Below are 20,726 nucleotides of genomic sequence, written 5' to 3'. Positions count from 1 at the left end.
GCAAAAAAATAATATAATCAACTCATTAGACACAAAAAAAGCATTTGTAATAATTCAGTAATAGTCTATGAACCACAACAAAACTCCCAAATTTTCAGCAAAGTAAGAAATTCCGAAACAATAAACTGTATCTTATCTAAAATCTAGAACTCTATTACTCTTTTTTGGGGGGGCGGGAGGGGGGTACTAGGGATTGATCTCAGGGGCCCTCGACTACTAAGCCACATTCCCAGCCCTATTTTGTATTTTATTTAGAGACAGGGTCTCACTGAGTTGCTAAGGACCTCGCCATTGCTGAGGCTGGCTTTGAACTACCAATCCTCCTGCCTCAGCCTCCCAAGATGCTGGGGTAATTATAGGCATGAGCCACCGCACCTGGCTGTATCACTTCTAAAACATTAGATTGCCAAAAATAAAAAATATAACATTAAATTGCCAACTGTCATGACAACAATAGGTGACAAAGTGGTGTCCCAGATTTTGATCTATTTTAGCTATTTAGCAGCTGGGAGGTGCCTAAGCCACAAGAAGCCAATGGCTTTAGTTTAATTCAGTGGGCTATTTGAATGCTACATTATCTATATATACCCTATTTATGTTTGCTTTGTTTTATATATGTGATGGAGAATGAATTCAAGGCCTCATGCATGCTAAATATGTACTCTACCACATAAGTACAACTCTCAACCCCCACAGTATATTTCTAATTTTGAAAGTTGCATAGCAGTTAGTATTCCTTTCACCATAAAACAGTGGTAACAGTGTTGCTTTATAATAAAATGTAGTAAAGATTTTATTTAGGGCTGGGGATGTGGCTCAAGCGGTAGCGCGCTCGTCTGGCATGCGTGCGGCCCGGGTTCGATCCTCAGCACCACATACAAACAAAGATGTTGTGTCCGCCGAAAACTAAAAAATAAATATTAAAAAATTCTCTCTCTCTCCCTTAAAAAAACAAAGATTTTATTTATATTAACAATAACCACTAGCATATACCAGGAATTAATCAAGAAATTTGCAGAATTCATGGAAAAAGCTGAAATTCTATCTAAAGACATAATACAAGACCCTAAATAAATGGAGATGTATATATCATATTCATAGAAAAAATTATTCATATAGTAAAATAGATATTTTTCCTGAATATAAAATTCAAGGCTATTCCAGCAATGAAACCTCAAAAGTGTTTTTTTCCTATGTATTAAGCTAATATTGCAAAATGCCATAAACACTGAGTATAATTGATAAAATGGGGACATCTGCTTATCAGATAAAAAGGAATTAGGGGGAAAAAGCTATTAATACTTAAGGTAGTGTTCTATTAGTGAAAGAAAGGTAATTGGAACAAGTGGTACAGATTAGAGAGATCAGAAACAGTTCTATTTGTTAAGAAACCTTGCTATTTGAAGAGGTAGCATTGTTTATTTGTGGAGGATGAGTCAATTATTTAATAAATGTTGCTTAGAAATTTAATATGTCACATGGAACAAAATCAATTTTTACTTCACTAGATATATAAAATTAATCTGTTAAATTGACTACCCTAAATTTACCAGCAGGTGCAAACATGAGTTGTGGGAAGATCATACAAGCAAAACAAAATCAATGAAGAATTATTATCCATAATGTGTTTTTTTTAAAAAAAGCTACAAATTATTATTATTATTTTTTTAAGATACAGGACACCTAATGCTGCCTAGGCCAACTTTGAACTCCTGGGCTCAAGCAATCCTCCTGCCTTAGTCTATGGAATAGCTGGGACTATAGGACAGCACCATCATATGTGGCTTGCTCAATTTTAAAAAAACAAGCAATAGGCAAAAACAATGAAATGACTAAAAACAGAGGAAGTCTAAATGGTCAAAAAATGTATGAAAAGATGTTCAACAACTTCACTAGTCACTAAAGGAGCACAAATGAAAATAGTATTAATAATTTTATTTTTAGGAAATTAACAGCAATTATAAAGACTGACAATACTAAATGTTGATGAAGATGTGAAAAATTTATTCTATTTATTCTTCCAAATATTTTCTTCTCCACTTTTATTCCCACACCCTCCTCTCACTCTCTCCCTTCTGGGACTTCTATCATCTGGATGTTAGCACTGTTATTTTTATCCTTACTGTCTCTCAACTTTTAAAAAATATGTTCTATTATCTCAACCTTTCATCCTTTTCCCCCCTGAGATATGCTTGCTCTAATCTTCTAATTAATAGTTTTGTTCAGAGAGATCTATTATTTTATCTGTTATCTATCCTAGATTGAACTTAGTGCCTTGTACCCACTAAGCAAGTGTTTTACCACTGAGTATACATGCCCACTGCCTTTTTCATTTCTTTTTTGAGCCTGGGTCTTGCTATGTAATTCAGGCTGGCCTCCAGCCTGTGATCATCCTGCCTCTGTTCCTCCATCCCACCCCCAACCCAGTAGATAGGATTATAGATGTGTCACTAAGCCAGGTTTTTTTTATATTTTCTTATTTCATACTAGTTTCTCCCCCTAACATTTTTCGTATAGGTATTAGGGTAATTTTATATTTATCATATTTATTCTATTATTTCTACTACTAATGGAATTTATAACCCAGGATAGTATAGTTCTTTTCAGTGTCCTATTATTTTGTCCTTTATGTTCATTTTCTTCCAGGAAAAACTCATTTAAGATATAATATATATAATATAAATAAAAAGAATGCTAGACCACAATCACTGCCAACTCCAATGAGCTCAGGATATGAAGATGTAGCAGAACTACAGTAAATTTCTTATCTTTCTCAAAACAATTCTTTGGGAAAGAAGCTTCATTCTTCGTTCATATGCTAGAGCATCGTGACAAGGAAACTCTCAGACTACTGTGAGAAAAGTATGAAATACATATTTGGTCTTTGTTCTTGTTTTCTGACAAAGAGTCCCTAAAACCTTTGTTTGGAGCAGCACTAGGAGAATCATTTGCTGTATTTGGTCTTTAATCCTGATTCGAAAACCCTAAAACCTTTATAGTTTCCTGAGTGACAGCTGTGTCTGGCACAGAGCTCCTAAATCCCTTAAACTTTCCTGAGTGACAGAATGTTTTTTTCTAATGAGATGACTCTTGGTGGCCTCCTGCAGTCTCCAGTTTGTGCTTGTTCAAAGGGGAACCAAAATATGAACAAAGGGTTTGAACTTTAGCCTGAATTCCCTGATCTCTGGGAGATGGGGGAGGAACTAAAGGTTGAAACAATTGATATCAATAGTCAAATGATATAACCAATCATGCCTATGTAATGAAGTCTCCTTAAAAACCCAAGGGACATCGTTTAGATGAACTTTCATGCTGGTGAATACAACATATGAATGTGCCAAAGGAAGGCACAACTCAAACACCATGAAGATGGAAGTTCTAGACCTCATTCTATGTAATTTTTCATCTGGTTATTAATTTTTATCCTTTATTCTTTATAATAGATAATTAAACACAATTGTTTCCCTGAGTTCTGTGAACTCTTCCAGCAGATTAAAGCTGAATAAGGGGTTGTGGGAACTTTTAACTCATTGCTGGTCAGTCACAAGTATAGATGACAATCTTCTTATTTGGATTAGCATCCAAGGTAGGAGGCACTCTTATGGGACTTAGCTCTCTGCTACTGAGATTTGACCCTATCTCCAGGTGGATACCATAATTAAACTAATTATAGAACACCCAGCTAGTATCAGCTGGAAAACTGCTTGGTATATGGGAAAATACCCTCACATCCAGGTCAGAAGTGTTGGATAGAAGCCAGAATGGTGGCACATGCCTATAATCCCAGAGACTGGGGCTGAGGCAGGAAGATCACAAGTTGGGAGGATAGCCTGCGCAATTTAGCAAAACACTAGGAATGCTGCTTGGTGATAGATTATCCCTAAATCCAATCTCCAATACCTTAAAACATAACAAAACAAACCCCACAAAATAGTGTTGAGTAGAAAGTAGGAAAAACAATTTGATGTGGTGTTTCCCAAAGCTCCTACCAACTATGATTCATCAGCACTGTGAACCTGGCAGGTGAGAAATAGAGAAACAATATTTTTCTTAACCACAGAAGTAAATGTTTTTGTACTATCCTGATTTGCTCCTTGGGGATGAAAGGTTTAAAACATAGCTGGTATATGAAGTTTAGTTAACTTTGGTTCAGAAGAGAGAACAAGGAACCAAAATTCAATAGATCTCTTCCTATTTTTCTTCCCATAGCCAAGGTACAATACTACCAGCCACAGTCTAAAGTTCCAATCCTTTCTTTCATCAATCTAGGTATTTCTTACTGTTGCTCAAAACATTTAGTTTTCCTTTATAATTGTACTAAAGTGGCTTTGGATGCTCCTATTTGAGCATCTTTTTAGGAATCTGAACTAGTTCATTCACTTTAGTAATGAATTATTTCCTCAATTGAGCATATTAAGAGAATTTTTCATTTAAGCTTTCAAAACTGTTCCTTGCAATTATCTCCCCCCCCCCCATATGCTCATTCTATCATGTTGGGAAGCTAAGTGTCAAGCACTACTGGCTATCAACTTATATAAATAATAATAATAAACATCGACTAGAAATGTTATCAGTTTTACTGAAGGATGATTTGGTAAAGTGCTGTTTCAGGGAAGGACTCTCAAATGTCAGATTTTTTCCTCCAAAAAATTCATATTTCTATCAAGAAGAAACTTCCCTCCAATATTTTATTGGAAGAAAAGGTATATACACCAACCAGCAACACTCTGGAACCAAGAAAGAGAAAGTGGCTAAGCTAGAGGAGACTTCTATTACTCAGTATGAAAAATTTTAAAACTGGTCAAGTATAAACCATAAAATGCAATGATTTAAAACAAAGACAGATCAGGACTTTCACATTTAATAGAACTGTTAAAAATTTCTAAGTTTGTTACAGCACACTTGGGAGAACAGAATATATTAAATATTAGTATTACTGATATTAATAAACTTTTTATATACATACATTTGGGGGGGTGACTAGGGATTGAACCCAGGCACCTAACCACTGAGCCCTATATGCCCAGCCCTTTTTTGAGACAGGGTCTCATTAAATTGCTTAGCATCTCACTAATTTGCTGATGCTGGCTTTGAACTAACGATCCTCCTGCCTCAGCCTCTGAGCTGGGCTACAGGTACATGCCATCATGCGGTCTTACATTTTATTTAGAGTTTACTGCATACCAGGGACCATTTTATACAATGTCAATCTTCAAACAATATATCTTGTTTTTCTTGTATCCATTTGGATTCTCCAGAGAAACAGGAAAGGGCGGGGGGCAAGAGGAGAGATGTGTGGTAACTGTTTCATGTGATTATGGAGGTCAAGAAGTCCCATGTCTGCACTGTGCAAACTGGAGAACCAAGAAAGCTAGTGTTGTTAAAATCTAAGTCTGAAGACCCAAGTACCAGAAGCATCAATGTCCGAGAGTACAAGAAGAAGAAAGTTTCAGCTACAACACAGAGTCAATTCACCCTTTCCACCCTTTCCCTACCCATGTGTTTTACTTGGCCCTTCAAAGGACTGGATGATGCCCACCTACACTGGTGAGTGTAATCTTCTATACTCAGGCTATAGATTCAAATGTGTGTTTCCAGAAACACAGTTATAGACACAACCAGCTATTTGGACATCCCTTGGCCTAGTCAAATTCACACATAAAATTAACTATGACATTCCTCAAAAACACTCATATATACTCAAAAAGAAAAAACGAAAAGAAATGAGTGTGAAGAAGAAATATAAATAAACAAACAAGAAAACAGATCCGTCAGATGATGGGATGAGTCAGAAAAATAAAGCATTTTACTGAGAAAAGAGAATTCTAACCTGGTATTTTATTGAGTAGCCATTGCATATAAGTCTAATCAGATAACGTTTAATAAAAGAGAAGATTTGAAGTGGGCTTTTAGCTAGACTTTGAGTTAAATTGTTGGAGTCATGAAACTCTTAGTTTATTTCAGTACAAACCAAACACATTTTTATCATCCACTGCAACTTATTTGTCTAAGGCCATCATGGGTGGCCTTTGTCCTTGAGCAATGACAAAGACAGTCTAATTTTTAATATTACAAATTCAGAAAACTATTTTGTAAGCATACCAAGATTAGATCTTTCCTCATAGGGACACACTTACTAATCAAGTTTTGATACTGATAAACTAGAATGCAAATTTATTATTTTCCCCCATCCACTTTTTTTGGGGGGGGGTGGTGAGGATTGAAACAAGGGGTTTACCTTTAACCACTGAGCTACATTCCTACCCCTTTTTATTTATTTATTTAAATTTTTAATACAGGGTCTCCTTAAGTTGCTAAGGCTAGCCTTAAACTGTGATCTTCCATCCTCAGGCTTCTGAGTAGATGAGATTACAAGGCATATACCACTGTTGGGATCCTAAATTTATTCATTTTAAATGATAAATATGTCAATTAGTGTGAAATACATGGGATTAACAAACAGTACCATCTTTCCTTAGAAAAACTAATTAAGAAATCAAAATATTACTTGGTAAATATGAATGATGTTTTTTAAAAAAAGGAATAATTAGCCCAATGATAGAACAACATGGACACTTCTCAGACACTGATGAGCAATGTCAACTTCTGACTTTTTGGACTTCCCTTTTCCATGCCTATAGCCTAAACTGAACATTTCTTTTCTTCCCTTCTACTCTCTAAAAAGGAGTAAATAAAATGATTAAATAAGTACTTACTAAATTTACTAAATACCAATTACATTTTAGTTTTATCTCCCAAATCCTTAAAGTACTTTATTTTAGTTAATTTACCTTATAACTAAATCAGTTAATTTACACAAAAATATTTAATGTATTTCAGTGACAGCTAAATAAACACAGTCCTTGTTAGAATGAATTTATTAGTCTAGATCACAGAGAACCATCTTATTTCAAGTTTTTAATGATCACATATCACGGTTGTCTCCATATCCCTCCTGCTATGTCAAATGATTCACTATATCTCCAAATGACCAGAGGCTGTACTAATTAATGTAAGACTATTGTAAAATACTCAGATACTGACCCAAGAAAAGGTGATAAGCACATCTCATTATCCTTTCACGTGCGTCACTTTTTAAAGTATTTTTAATGATTTATTGGAATCAAAAGTTTTGATCAAGAGATAAACATGGATTTTGCTGTTATGAATGTGAATTTGTGTTCAAATAAGATTAAAAGACTGATAAATTACTTAACTGATTTGAGAAGACATCAAATTTGGCTTTCACTTTAATAAATAGAATTGTACTGTCTTCATGTTCAGTTAAGCCACTAATGAAAACAGGTAAGCATAATATTTAATTATTTATAAGAATGTACTCCAGGAGGGTTTATTTTTTTGAACTGCTATTGTCTTTTCTTTTGGTTTTCAAAATCTTGTTCCATACCTCAGGAGTTCCAGCTCATCAAACAAACAAACAAAAAAATTTGACCAGAAAAATGGAGACTCTACCTCACAAGGGGATAAGGTCAAAAACAGCAGTCTGACAAAGTGCTTTTAAATGTTGCTTTCAAGTCTTGTTCCAGGTTAGCTTCAACCTTGACAATAAAATCTGTGAGACAACTAATATAGATATCTTATATAAAAATGGTGATGATGTAGGAGTGGTAGCAATGAGAAAAAAAGATCTTTGCACTACAGTATGCTAAAAGTAAAAAAAAAAAAATGCTTACAATTAAAAAGCTAATAATTCTACTTGATATTCAGTTAAAAGAAATTTTTATTACAAATCAATTTGTTTTAAAAGCTGGCAATTTCACTGCAATATGCAATTTGAACCATTATACTTGTTCAGAAAAATAATTCCTACCAGAAATACCTAAAAACCATCAAATATTTTTATTAAGCATAAGAATAAAATAAGATCTAGTATCTGGCTTTCTGTGACTATGCACTTAAGTCACATGTTGCTATATTATTTTTTACATTCCAATTTTAAAAACCTGATATTATAGTATTGCCCATACATCTAAAGCTTTCATGTATCAGTAATGTTTATTTCAAATTTCAAACCTTAAATAAAAAGTAGAGTTCCTAGTCACTCAGGAAAGAGTTGTTCTCTCATCTGGACAAAAGATTGCTGGGGAAAGGGCAACTTTTAAATTGTTGATTTTGGGGCTGGGGATGTGGCTCAAGCAATAGCGCGCTTGCCTGGCATGCGTGCAGCGTGGGTTCGATCCTCAGCACCACATACAAACAAAGATGTTGTGTCCGCTGAAAACTAAAAAATAAATATTCAAAAAATTCTCTCTCTCTCTTTAAAAAAAAAATAAATTGTTGATTTTATGAAAACTAGGCTAACAAAGCATGTTAAGAAAAAATATGAATGTAAACAAACTTTGGAAGCACATGCACTGGAGTCTTACAAAATAAGGAAAGTAAGAGTCAAGGACTAAAACCTACGTAATGTGCTATAAAAAGAAAATAAAGCAATGTTATTTTTAAAACTAGGTATCCGGGTTTCAATTCTAACTGTGTATTTATCAATTTTTCATTGGCCAGCACATCTCAATCCCTATAGCCATTTCCTGGGAGACTTTTAAAAAGTCTAATACACAAATTAAAAAAAAAAAAAGACTGAAAAATAACCAGAGTAATAATAATTAAGCTACAAAAGATAAATACATAAAGGTTCTCAGCAATCACCATTTGTTTCAATGCTGTCTTCAAGATGTATTATGCTCCTTGGAGTTTCACAAAATTCTTACATTTGGACACCTTCAGAATCACACAACACATTTTCCCTTTCCCTTATAGAAGACTACAAATAAAGAGGCTCTCAGGGAAGAAAGCTAGTTCTTAATTAGTATCCACTGCACTAGAACTCTGGTCCTCTTAACATCTAAGTACTTCATAGCAAGATGCTTTGGAAACTCACAAAAAATCCATAATGGTTCTTCACAATAATTCACTAACATAGGCAATCCTGTTCCCTAAGGAGTCCTCATATATATTCTCATTTTTCCTAGTCATATGAAGAACAGCAACTGATGCACCAGAGGCATGGTATTCTCCTTCATGCCTTTTTGTCTCAGAAGGAAGGTATCCTTAAGCAATATTCTAAGTTTTCCTACCACAATATGGAAACATATTTGCAAAATATGATAGTCTAAACCAAAAATGAACAAAAGAACACTCATATTCATTATCTTAATCATAACAACAACCTCAACATGAAGATGGGCAAAGTGAAATTATAAGAGGTTAAATGACATAAAAACTCATAAAACCTATAAAGAATCTTTAATTAAAATATAGGTCTGCTGACAACTAACCCAAGTGTTTTTTGTTTTTTTCACAAAGGCAAAAATTTGAGACCAAAAAAGGGGAAGAAATACTGTTTCTAAAGATTTTTTGGTGCTCTTTAGAGTAGATTTGAATGATCTGAATCTTAAGGTTTTTGTTGGTTGTTGTTAGGACTTGGACTTTTCAGATAAAACTTAAGTATGTATACAATCAAGACAAACCAAGATACAGTGGTATCATTTTTAGAGAAGCTTCAGGATTGACTACATATGCTACATAGACTACTATAAACTTAATAAAGTCTTTTTTTGTTGTTGTTTTTTGGACTACTGAGGAATTGAACCCAGGAGTTCAGAATTACATAAATCCCCAGCCCTTCAGCCCTTTTTATTTATTTATTTTTAATTCTGAGACAGGGTATAAGTTGTCCAGGCTGCATGTCTTTGAGAATTCCATTTTGTCCCAGCAGGCAGAGCATTAGCGCATTCTCTCATTCTGTCTTGTATATATTATCTGATTTTTTTTTCAGAAATTTGTCCAGTTTACCTAATTTTTAAATATAGTGGCATACTGTTGTACGTAATTACTTGGAACTGCCTTTTTAATATCTGCAGTACATGTAGTAAAAAACATTATTTTTATTCCTTTCTTCCTTTCTTTGTGGTACTGGGAATTGAACCCAGGTTCTTGTGTATGCTGGGCAAGTACTCTACCACAGCACTACGAAGCCCCAGCTTTTGACTTCTTGATTTTAAATTTTTATAGATTTGTTTCCTAATTTACTTATAATTTTATTCTGTCACTTTACATTAACTGGATTCAATTTGCTGTTAGTTATCTAGCACCTTAAAATGAACAATTTCCAGCTTTCCCTTTCTTTATATACCCAGGTAATGCTATTATTGTCTGTGAACATTTCATTAAATGCCTACCACAAGTGTGAGTGGATTAATTTTCATTCCCTTCAGGATACTCATGCATTGTTTAACAGTGGGAATTAATTCTGGGAAAAGCATCATTGGGTGATTTCAATCATTGTGTACTCACATCCTTGAAGCCAGTTCCTCATGAAATGATATAGTTTTATGGGACTACTACCTTATATATGGTATGTCAGTGACTGAAATTTGAAGCATATAACTAAACTAGTAATAAACTTATTTCTTGAACCACCAATTATTTTTAAAATGTGTTGCTTAATTTTAAAAAAATTTGGCTATTTTCTGATATGATATTGATAACTAGTTTAATTCCATTATGGCCATTCAATTTATGATTCTGATCATTTGAAATTTGTGAGATATGCTTTATGGCATAGCATATGAACTACTTTCCCAAGAGTTCTTTTTGTACCCCAAAGTAATGTATATGTTCTACAGTGTGAGGGGGAACAGAGTTATCTGTATGTTACTTAGGTTAAGTTGATTAAAAATGTTTTTCAAAGTGACAATATTCTTACTTTTATAGTTTATTTAATCAGTTTATAAGAGTGTTGTTAAATATGGATTTTGCCTTTGTTCTGTTGAAAAATTCTGAATTATCTACTAATTCAAAGCTGTCTTAAATGATGCCCATAGAATGGTTATATATTCTTATTTATTTATTTATCTGATCATTATGAAATTTTCTTCTAAATTTAGAAATTGAGTAATCTCTGCCTTGAGTATTTGTAAAATATTCATATAGCTACACCAACTTTCTTTTAGTGAAGTCTTTGTATAGTGAACCTTTTTCCATCCTATTATTTTCTATTTCTCTTATATTTAAAAGTATGCATCTTACATACATCATCTAGGTAGGTTTTGTATTTCATTTCGTCTGCCTATCATCGATTAGGGTGGGTGGGGTGCCAGGAACTGAACACTAGGTTGTGCATGCTAAACACACTCTACCACTGAGCAACATCCAAGCCCCTGAATTTTAACTGGACTGCTTCTGTTCTTTTCGATTTATGTAATGACTGGTATACTTGGGTTTAGGTCTAATATATTATTTTTTATCTATTTCTCCCATTTACTCTTTGTTTCTTCTTAATGCAATGTAGATTTAACAAAATGTCCTATTCAAATTATTCTACTTTTCACTTTTTGTATATTTTTGAATGATTATATTAGAGGTTATCATATAATTAAATCCCTGAACTATTACAATTTACCTGAACCGGCAATTCTAATAATTTAAAGAAATAATACAACATGGCAAATTAATTCTATTTACCTATCCTGTCACCTACTGTGCTACTGTCATGTATCTTCCTATTTTGTTTTAAACTCTATAGATGACAATTCATATTACATTTTAAGGTTGATAATTTTTATATTTACTTCTGGTATTATCCCTTTCTTTCTGCACTTACCTGCTTTTTATCTGTAAACATTTTCCTTCAGCCTAATGTTCTTCCTTCAGTATTTCTTGTAGTGGGAGAGTGCCTTTAGTTGATCTGAAAATTTCTTTACCTTGCTTTATGTCTGAAGTATACTTTTACTGTATATTTAATTTTTAATTGACAACATTTTTTCCTTTAGTACATTAAATCAAGAGTTCCATTGTCATTAAGCTGCTTGTACTGTTGAAAGTAAGCTATACATATAAAATTATAATGTTTCTTATCTAGGTTCAGTTTCTTATGAATCACAATGATGTTCATGAAGACTTTTGGAACAGACTTATGTGACCTATGTGGTCCAAACACATTTTGGGGATAGGGGTGCTGGGGACTGAAGCCAGGGGTACTGTACAACTGAGCTTCATCCCCAGCCCTTTTTATTTTTTCTTGTAAGACAGGGTCTAAGTTGCCCAGGCTGTCCTGGAACTTCCAATTCTCCTACCTCAGTCTTGCATGCACTTTAAATGAAGATTTTATATCAAAGAGCCAAATGGGAAGAGTAAGTGCAAATTCAATTCAGTAGCCTCAAAGAATTCCCTAAAATTCCCCAATTTTAAAATTCACAGAAACAAAATGAAATAAAATAGTATCAATGAATGCGAACACACACATCCACACACATGACACTAGAACTTAAATGGCAAAAAGCTAAGGTGATTTTTGACATGGAATATATAATAGTGCTGTTCTAATATGATTGAAGACAAGTTGGAAAATAAAGCCAGGAAAGTCAAACTTTAAAAGAGTGAACAAACAACCTGAAAAAGAACACAATGTTGATAACATTTTAAAGTTGTTGGATAGATTTAATAACAGATAAGATAAACCAGAAGAGAATCATTAATAATGGGTAATAAATACAACCAAATAAATTATCCAAAATGCAGCCAAAAATGACAAAGTAACAGAGAACAGAAAGAAGAAAAAGAGGACAGAATTAGAAGTATGACATATATTATATCAAGAGTTCCAATAGCACAGATTGGAGAGAAAACTAATTGAACAAGAAAGATCATGGCTGAGAACTTAACGAAAGTGTTGGAATACATTAAATCCTACATATATTAAGTCCAAAAAACCCCGAAACATGACAAGTACAATAAATTCTAAACTGAAACTACACAGAAAGTTCAGAAAAATTTAAGAGTAATAAAAATATCCAGAAATAAAAGAAAGAATACTAAAAAAAATTACCTAGCTTAAGGCTTTAATGAAATTTAGTGGCATAACATCTTCAACATGTTAATAAAAAAATCTTTCAGAATGAAATAAAATAAAGAAACCACTGAACAAGTAAACGATGATTTTCTTTTGAGGAAATTGTTTCTAGTTAAACAGAAGTGAAAATTTCCAAAATGAATAATAGGAGAAACAAATCCGAACAGACTACATAAGACAGAATGCCAACTTTAGAAATGAAAAAATGATATAGTTAAAATAGTGCAGTAAGAACAAATAGTACAGTAAGAACAATATTCTTAAGGGTGCAGTGAGCAAAGATGCAGAAGCAAAGGAAAAAGAGAAACTTCAGATTCTAAGTACATGTATTAAAATAGAAAGGTTTGAATTTAAAAGCAGACATAAAAATAAGAAAGTTTAAAGTAGACAAAGTACAATACGATGAAATATACAGGAAAATGGTGGAATGAGAACATATGGAAGGAAAACTCTAAAGGCAAATGTAGAGCCAGGTGCGGTGGCACACACCTGTAATCCCAACGGCCAGGGAGGCTGAGACAGGAGGATCTTGAGTTCAAAGCCAGCCTCAGCAATGGCAAGGCACTAAGCAACTCAGTAAAACCCTGTCTCTAAATAAAATACAAAACAAAGCTGAGGATGTGGCTCAGTGATTGAGTGGCCCTGAGTTCAATCGCTGGTATTTAAAAAAAAAAAAAAAAAGGCAAATGTAGAAAATAAAACCTGGAAATGCAGAACAAACAGAATTTAAAAGGTTAGAAATAATTTCAAATATTTACTTTAATAAATATAATGGTATAAGTTTTCAACTTAAAATAGAAATTTGAAAAGAAAGTCTTCATAAAATCTACTTACATATACTTCATGTCATAGAGATTTTTGGCATTTTCAATGCCAAAATCAGCAAAATGATATATCAGGAAATGGCATCCAAAGGAATTTATTGTATTAATATTAATATTAGACAAACAGACTTCAAATATAAAAGCTGATCTAGAAAGAAAGAGAGACATTTATATAATAAATCAACTCAATTTACTGGGAAAATACAACAATTCCAACTTAGTTAACTTCAAGTATTATTTTAAAAAACTGACAGCACAGGATGCGAAAATCCACATGAAAAGTCAATACCTTTCTTATAACCATCAATGAATCTACTAGAAATGATGAAAACAATCCCATTCACAATAGCCTCAAAAAAAAAAAAAAAAAAGTAACTCTTAACATATGAAGTGAAAGAGCTCTATAATGGAAATACAGAACACTGAAGAAGACACAAGAAGAAAGACTTCCCATGTTCATGCATAGTAGAATTAATACTGTTAAAATTACCATACTACCAAAAACAATATGCAGATTCAAGGCAACCCCCATCAAAACACCAATGACATTCTTCACAGAATTAGGAAAAACAGTCCCAAAATTCATTTGAAAGAATAAAAGACCCAGAATAGCCAAAGCAATTCTGAGCAATAAATCAATGCTGGAAGCATCAAAACAATACCTGACCTTCAAAGTATACTATAAAAAGCTACAGTTACAAAAACTGTATGCCACCTTCATAAAAACAGATACACAGACCAATGGTACAGAAATGAAGACACAAAGACAAACCCACACAGATAGTCATCTGATTCTTGACAAAGGTTCCAAAAGCTTACATGGAGAAAAGACAACCTTCTTTAACACAGGGTGCTGGGAAAATCAGTTATCCATGTGAGGAAGAATGAAACTAGATCCCTTTCTCTCATGCTGCACAAAAGTCAATTCAAAATGTAGCAAATACCTAAGCACTGGACCACAAACCTTGCAACTCCTAGAAGAAAACAGAAAGCCCCAACATACAGGTAGGTGCAGGCAATGACATTCTCAATATGATCCCTAAAGCTCTGGAAATAATGCTGAGAGTTAATAAATGGGATAACATCAAATTAAAAAGCTTCTGCACAGCAAAGAAAACAACCAAGCCTTTGAAGAGAGAACTTATGCGCTGGGTGCTGTGGTACAGACCTGCAATCCCAGTGGCTTGGAAGGCTGAGACAGGAAGATCATGAGTTCAAAGTCAGCCTCAGCAACATTGAGGTGCTAAGCAATTCATTGATATTCTGTCTCTAAATAAAACATAAAACAGGGCTGGTGATGTGGCTCAGTGGCTAAGTGCCCTGAATTCAATTCCTGGTACACTCCCTGCCAAAAAAAAAAAAAAAAAAAAATTAAAAAACTGGGAGAAAATCTTTACTAGCTACTCTTCTAACAGAGAATTAACATCTAGAATATTTAAAGAACTCAAAAACCTCAACACCAAAAACCACAAATAACTCAATTAGGGCAAATGAACTAAACAGATACTTCTCCAAAGAAGAAATACAAATGGCCAACAATTTTTTGAATAAATGTTCAATGTCCGTCTGTAGCCATTAGAAAAATGCAATGAAAACCACACTGAAATTTCATCTCATTCCAGTTAGAATGGCAGTCAGCAGGACAGGCAAGGTGGTGCATGCCTATAATCCCAGAGGCTAGAGAGGCTGAGGCGGAAGAATTGAGTTCAAAGGCAGTCTCAGAAACTTATTGAGGCCCTAAGCAACACAGCGAGATCCTGTCTTTAAATAATATAAAAAAGGGCTGGGGATGTGGCTCAGTGGTTAAACTTCTCTGGGTTCAATCCCCAGTACCCTGGCCCCCAACACACAAAAAATACAAACAATAATAAATGCTTAAGAGGATGTGAAGAAAAAGGAACACTTTCACACTGTTGTGGGATTGTAAATTAGTACAACTACGAGGAAATCGTAGGAAGGTTTCTCAAAAGATTAGGTATAGATCCAACATATGATCCAGCTATACCACCCCTCAGTATTTAACCCAGAAAATTAATGTCAGTATACTATAGTGATACATGCAAATCCATGTAAGCAGCACAATTCACAACAGCCAAACTATGGAACTAGCCCAGGGATCCATCAACAGATGAATGGATAAAGAAAATGTGGTATGTATACACAATGAAATTTTATTCAAACACAAAGAATGAAATTATGTAATTTGCAGGAAAATGAATGAAAACTGAGAGTGAAAGGAGCCAAACCCAGAAAGTCAAGGGTTGTATGGTTTTCTCTCATACGTGGAAGCTAAAGAGGAAGAAGGAAAAAAAAGTTGGGGGGTGGGCACCTCATAAAAATCCAAGACCAGTAAAGTAGAGGAAAGTGACCAGGACCAGGGAAGACAGGAGGGAACAGATGAATACTGGGGAACAATAATGACCAAATTATACTGTTATATTGTGGGCACCCATGAATATGTAACAATGAATATGTGTATTTATAATGCACCAAAAAACAATTTAGAAAAAAAGTGAACAAAATGAGGAGAACTTGATAAATTCACAATCATAGAAGGAGATCTCCATAGATAATCTTAAAAAATTAATGGATCAAACAGAACAAAATCTGCCCATTAAAATAAACAACAGGATAATTAAGTTGATTTAATAAGTGTATGTAAGATTGTACCCAATGAAAAACAATACACATTTTATCCCCAAAACAATGAAACATTTATGAAAACTGATCACATACCAAGCCTCAACAAATCATAATGCACTGGTATTATAAAATCATATGCTCAGACCATAGTACTAATTCAAAAGTTAATACACAAAAATATAACTAAAACATAAATAGGTAAAGAAATTTTCAAGAATGCACCTGTTTACATCATGAATCAAAGAAAAATGCTTAGAAAATTTTCAGGAAATATTTTACTCTAAAGGACAATTAAAACAAGCACGAAATTTGGGGGTATCTGTTCATTTATTACTTAGAGGGAAATTCAGAATCTAAATGGTTATACTAGAAAGGAAACATTCAAAGTTAATGAGCTAACTATTCAACTTAGTATCTAAGAAGAAAAGGATAAACTCAAATAAGAAAAAGAAAGGATTTATAGGGGAGCATAAAACTAAAAACCTGGTTCTTTGGAAAAGACTAAGAATACTGTCCAACCTCTGATAAGGTAAATCAAGGGAGAAAAAAAAAAGAGGTTACAGTGAGCAATATTTGATAATAAAATATCTAAGTCTTTTCCAAACCAGCAAAGGTTATTAATAACAATCTTATGAAAATGTATTTTAAAATAAACTCTAAATGATCTCATCATCAGAGAAGTACCATATGATAAAGACAAAATGAAAATCTCAACATTAGTAGACTTACATAACTTTTAGACTAAAAGCAAACTAGTAATGTATGAGAAATAAATTGCAAGCCAATCTCACTCAGATACACAGATGCAAAAATCCTGAAGTTATCAGCCCCTTAAGACCAGCAATATATAAGATAATTCATTAGAACTGATTTGGCCTAAACAAGAAATCTGGGAGGGGGGGATTACCATTAATAAACTTTACGTCATTCAATATAGAAGAAAATATGATTATCACCTGATGCAGCACTCCATACATTTTAAAGGTTCAGGCAAAACAAGAACTCCCTAACTTGATAAAGAACATTTACAGCAAAGTAATTTTAATAGTGATAAAGATTCCCACAATTTCATCTTTGTACCACATAAACAGAAGCAGCCAATGAAGACAGAAAATGTTTTTTTTTTTTTCTTTTTGTAGTTATAGATGGACAGGATGCCTTTGTCTGTTTTTATGCGGTGCTAAGGATCAACCCAGTGCCTCACGTGTTAGGCAGGTGCTGTGCCACTGAATTCAGCCTCCAGAAATTAAGTTTTTAAAAATATATTTTTTTAATGTTAAAATAAGCCAGATGCAGTGGTGCACACCTGTGATCCCAACATCTCAGGAGGCTGAGGCAGGAGGATTAAGAATTCAAGACAGCCTCAGCAAAAGTGAGGCACTAAGCAACTCAGCAAGACCTTGTCTCTAAATAAAATACAAATAGGACTGGGATGTGGCTCAGTGGTTGAGTGCCCCTGAGTTTAATCCCTGGTATCCCTCCCACCACTACCCCTCAAAAGTTAAACTATTAAGGAAGAAATAAAACTCACGATTTGCAAATGTTACTATAAAACATTAAATAACATGTAAATTCAGAAATATAGCACCTTCTTGAATAGGAATTTCAATACAGTAAAAATGTTCCTTCATTGTAAACCGATAGGTAAGATTTAATGCAACTGAAATAGAAATGTTAACAGTATTTTTTTTTTGTAAAATTTGACAAGGTAGATGTGCTGTTAAATCATTGTATTTATGAGTTATAGCATGCCCCCTCGTTCTCTTTTTTTTTTAAAGGTTCTTGACAAAATATTCAATCTCATCTTTCATTTTCTTGAGTATATTTTATTTTAAATGTGATGTCTAGTTATTACATTATGCAGATATCTGCTCATGTTTCAATTGTATATGACTTCTCTTGCTTTTTATCCGGTGTCATTTCATGTCCTTTTAAGTTACAAATATTATCTTCTGATCAGTTTTGACTGTTAAGTACTATAATGAAAGAAACTCAAGATAATTTCAGACTTTTGATAATATATATTTTTAGGGGTAGACTTAATTTAGTTTTGACAGGCACTTTAAAAGGCAAATGACATTAATAAATCCTGTATCATCTTAATCTAATCTGTGACCTAAGATGTTTCACAACTGGGCTTCAAAGTCTATCAAGCCTAGCCTATTCCACTATGCTGTTTAGGACAGTGTTTCTTTTAAGTGGGTGTGGGAAGGGATGATTTTTTACTACCCAGGGGACATTTGGCAATACAGGGAGACATTTTTAGTTGTCACATTAAGAGCGGGTATTTGCTATTGGCATCTATGAATAAAAGCCCAGGAGGGATGTTGGGAGGGGGTGTTAACTGCTCACAACAAAAAATTATCTAGTCTAAAAGTCAATAGTGCTAAGTCCAAGAAACCTTATTTTAGTGTATAATTCTTGAGGTTTTAACAAAAAAAATCAAAGTGCTTTAAAAAAGTCTCCCTCTTTGAGAGGCTTGAATTTCAATTTCTGTCTCCCTAGTGTAGTCAACATAGCAAAATAACTTCTTAGCTTCCCAACCTGTCAGTGGCCTTTTCTGGAATTTGTACACTTTTAAAGGTTAAAAGGCCTCAAATGACAGGCTCAATACACTGGCTGTTCTTTTACCTCAGAGGTTTAGTTCTGTAATTCTTCACATCTTTGGGGATTGACATTTTCAAAGATAATGTTTTACTGTTTATTCTGGTTCACCTTTCCAGTTGTTTTCAATAGTGTTGATATAAATTATTGTCTCTATCTGACCAAAGCTATAGTTACAAAGGGATAAAGGGGGAGGGAGGAGGGGGTAGAAAAAAATTAAACCCAAAGGAGGAAGAAGAAGTTAAATGAGAAGGAGGAAAAATAAATTCCCAAACCAGAAAATTAAAAAACAAATAAAAATTTTAAAAAGTGATAGTTATTAAGACTATATAGCATTAGAATATGAATATGGCTATGCAGGGGGGAAAAATCCCTCAAATAAGCCAAACATACACAGAAACTGAAATGATGAAAACAGACATTAAACACTGGCAGAAAAAGAACACACTCTTCCTGAGACACACGGAAAAAATAAAAATTTTATATACTCTTACAACACATACAATCACTTCCAGGTACAAAAAGACAAAGTATATAGCAGTTACAAAAAAGAAAATAAAAAAAGAAAAAGAAAAAATAATTCAGTTGCAAAATGGGCAAAAATAAATGGACAACTCACTTAAGAGGATATATAGACAAACAAGCATACAAAAAGATGTTCAATGTAATTACCCACAAGGGAAATACAAACTAAATTTATAAAAAGAGATAATTTCACACACATCAGAATGACTTTATATATAAAAAGTGATATAAAAAGTAATAATGACATTACTGATATAAAAAATAATAATGATACTACTATTAAAATGCTGCCAAGAATGAAAAAAATGGATTAAATACTGCTTATTCAATTGTAAAATGGTACACCCATTCTGGAAAAGAGTATGGCAGTTTCCCATAAAACTAAACTTTTGTGTTTACCATATAACCCAGCAATTGTACTGTTAGGCATTTATCCCAGAAAAAACGATAATTTATGTTCACACACACAAAAAACTACAAATATATTTTCGTAACAACTTTGTTTGTAATAGTCCAAAACTGAAAACAATCCAAATTTCTTTCAACAGGTGAGACTGGTTAATCAAACTGTGGGGTACGATGATACAGTGGAAATACTTCTCAGTAATACATAGGAACAAACCATAAATACACACAACAATGTGACAGGGGATTATGCTAAGTAAAAAGTCCAATTCAAAGGTTAGACATGCAATATTATCATTTATACAACATTCTTAGAATGAAAAATTATGGAAATAAAGAATAGATTTATAGGGGGTTAAGGAAGAGAGATGGTTATGGCTATGAAAAGGTAGTATGAGACATCCTTGTGATGGAATTGTATCTTGACTATGGTAGTGGTCACAAAATTTTACACAAGTGATGAAATTAAACACATGTAACAAGTAAGTTCAAGTAGAACTGATGAAAATGGGATAAAGCTGGAAAATGGGATAAAGCTGACAACAATGGCAACTTCCCGGTTGTGATACTGTACTCCATGTTGTACAAGATGTTACCACTGGGAGAAACAGGGTGAGTTGACAAGCTCTCTGTATTATTTCTTTTTCTTTTAAATTTCTTTTACCAATGCATTATAATTATATGTAACAATGGTATTACATACGAATAATATATTCATACATGCACACAATTTATTTTTTTATTTTTTATTTTTTTAATTTTTTATTGTTGGCTGTTCAAAACATTACATAATTCTTGATATATCATATTTCACACTTTGATTCAAGTGGGTTATGAGCTCCCATTTTTACCCC

At 33.4% G+C, this 20,726-nt stretch overlaps 1 protein-coding gene across 4 annotated transcripts in view; it reads right to left on the bottom strand.

The window, feature by feature from the left end:
* Jmjd1c (jumonji domain containing 1C) overlaps nucleotides 1-20,726 on the bottom strand; it is a 246,981-nt gene that overhangs the window by 118,095 nt on the left and 108,160 nt on the right. Inside the window, exon 1 of one of the 4 annotated variants that reach the window (XM_058577936.1) lies at nucleotides 13,706-13,720. The exons of the other annotated variants lie outside the window; for them this stretch is intronic. The gene's annotated coding sequence lies outside the window, so the exon portion shown is untranslated. Of the gene's footprint in view, nucleotides 1-13,705; nucleotides 13,721-20,726 lie in introns of those variants that run through there. 4 annotated transcript variants of the gene reach the window in all.

The sequence above is a fragment of the Marmota monax genome, unplaced genomic scaffold (genome assembly GCF_021218885.2).
Source record: "Marmota monax isolate L192 unplaced genomic scaffold, Marmota_monax_Labrador192_F-V1.1 WCK01_AAM20220418_F8-fsc00019, whole genome shotgun sequence".
NCBI lineage: Eukaryota > Metazoa > Chordata > Mammalia > Rodentia > Sciuridae > Marmota > Marmota monax.
Note: the sequence above shows the minus strand (reverse complement) of the source record. Positions and strands in the feature narration are given on the sequence as shown.